Here is a 2304-nt window from a genome sequence, read left to right as displayed (position 1 = left end):
TTATAAATAGGGAGAAAATAAAAGTATACTTAGGGAAGTCCCGTGGCTCAGCTTCTCCTGTCCTCACTTCCTTCAGGTGTCAGCTCCAAGATCGCCTCACCTGTGTGGTCTTCCTGAACTTTCTTTTGTAAATCTAGAGCCCATTCTTGTACTGTTTCATGTTTTATTATTATCACTTTCTAATGTAAAATATATTTACTTGTTTACTAACTTATCGCTGGATGACAGGGCCTTTTTTGGTTTGTTTTCTGTTCTTTCACTCCATATCAGAACCATCCATCACACTTTGCAGCTGCTTAAAAAATTATCTTTAAGATAAAGAAATGAGAGCTAGTGAGAGATCACCTCTGACCACAGAGGCTTTCCTAACTAAAACCATCACATTGGCAAAAGGGTTAATCTGTCTTTCCAGAAATCAAATAACTTTGTTTTAAAAAGTCTATTTGAAGGAAGACCACACAAAACAATGCCCATCTCTCTTGTGCTAGTTCTTCAGGAATTATCTTTCACGTTAAATTATCGAGTCCCTATGTGAAACCACATAAGTTTCACTGAGTTTTTAATGCATATGTCCTGAACTTCATGTCCCTCCAATGCTTTTAGACTTTCTTTTATAATCTTTACCAAGTAGTTTTTGCCATACATGCACATCAGAATCATCTATGAGTATCTGACAAAATTACAAAGGACCAGGTCCTTCTTACACCAATCACACCAAATTTCTGGGTAGGACTTAGGTATTTATGATTTTTAAAAACTCTCTTGGAGATCCTGATAGAGTTAATGTTGAAATCCACTGCTTTATCACTTTCTCTCTTTCCCCAGAATAGCTAATGGTTATCTGTATTACCCACCAAAGATAGTTGATTTGCATTCTTTGCATAAACTTTCGATGATCAGTTTTTTAACATAAATACTAAAAGGCAATTGAGATATGGTTGGGTACACCATAGGTTATGTTTATGACACTATTTATACAGAGATTCACTTTAAACTACTCTGATCTTTCTACCTAGCTCAGAGTGATTTCATATGCTCTAGTCTATTTCCAAAGTAGTGACAATTAAGGTCTTCTTTTACACCGGGAAAAGCACTCAGTGGTCTTCAAAAGCTTACAAACTGGCTTACAGCTTTAGCTGAGCTGACATCTCAGGTTATGACCAAATAAATAAGTAGCAGATGAGGACAGAGAAGATCACACTCCCATGGGTAGTGGAAGATACACGGGCACTTTACTAAAGCACAGGAAATACAGTGGCCCTACTCACCTAAAGGCCAGATAGAGCATGCAGTGTCTCAGTGAGGATTCATTCTGAGTGAGATGGTAAGCTCTGCTCCTGCATAGACCTCTCTTATAGCCAATGCACCATGCTCTACTGAAATCTGATGAGGTTGTCATAGGTAATCACAAATTAAAAACTTTTAAAACTATTCCCTCTCTATTTTCTCTTTAGAACCTTAGCATGGTGCCTTGAAAATAGCAAACATAAAATAACTCTTTCCTTCCTTGTGAATGATACCAGAACATGACTGTGGGGATGCCTCAGACTCAAGACACACAAAGACCTTTTGCTCATTTATCCCCTGGAAGAAGGCCGAGGGTAGGAAGCAAATTTTGGTACCCTCATTTTACTTGTCATATCATAAGCTTCTCCATTCACCTCATTAAATTTTCAGAGTCATTCCACCACTTAAGCTTTGGAAAATATATTCTGCTACATGTCTAATAATACATTTTGCAATTCAATCTTATGCTGGCTTACACATTTTGTTCCCCAAGGAAGGATGTCCCAATAGGGAAATCCAATAATGTTCTCTGGGTGCTTACTAAAAAATGACGATTCTTGGGCATCAAATTCAGAGATATTAGAATATTTAGGGATAGCATCTAAGAATCTTCACCTCTATGGATTTTAATGCACATAAATCTGAGCTACAGGAAACTAAGGAAACAAATAGGACATCAGAGTATAAGTACACAGATAGTTAAATGCACTTGGAAACAATGTTCATTTCCATAACAGTTAGCAGGACTAGCCAACGCAAAATGAAAATGTTGGGCCACTTGTTCAAAAATTATAGAGAATTTCAAGACAGCAATAGCAGAGTATTAAATCAAGTGTAGGACACTTTTAAGTGTGGAGGCCAGTCCTACTGCTCAGGTTGCACACCCTTAAAGCTGGCTCCAATTGTTGTATGCAATGTTCTATGCTTGCTATTTAGGTTAATTTTGTTAACTGTCTCATTCAAATCCATGACTTCCTTGCTATATATTTTTTCTGCTTGTTTTATCAGATATATGTG

This window comes from Pteropus vampyrus, unplaced genomic scaffold, assembly GCF_000151845.1.
Source record: "Pteropus vampyrus isolate Shadow unplaced genomic scaffold, Pvam_2.0 Scaffold20, whole genome shotgun sequence".
Lineage (NCBI taxonomy): Eukaryota > Metazoa > Chordata > Mammalia > Chiroptera > Pteropodidae > Pteropus > Pteropus vampyrus.
Note: the sequence above shows the minus strand (reverse complement) of the source record.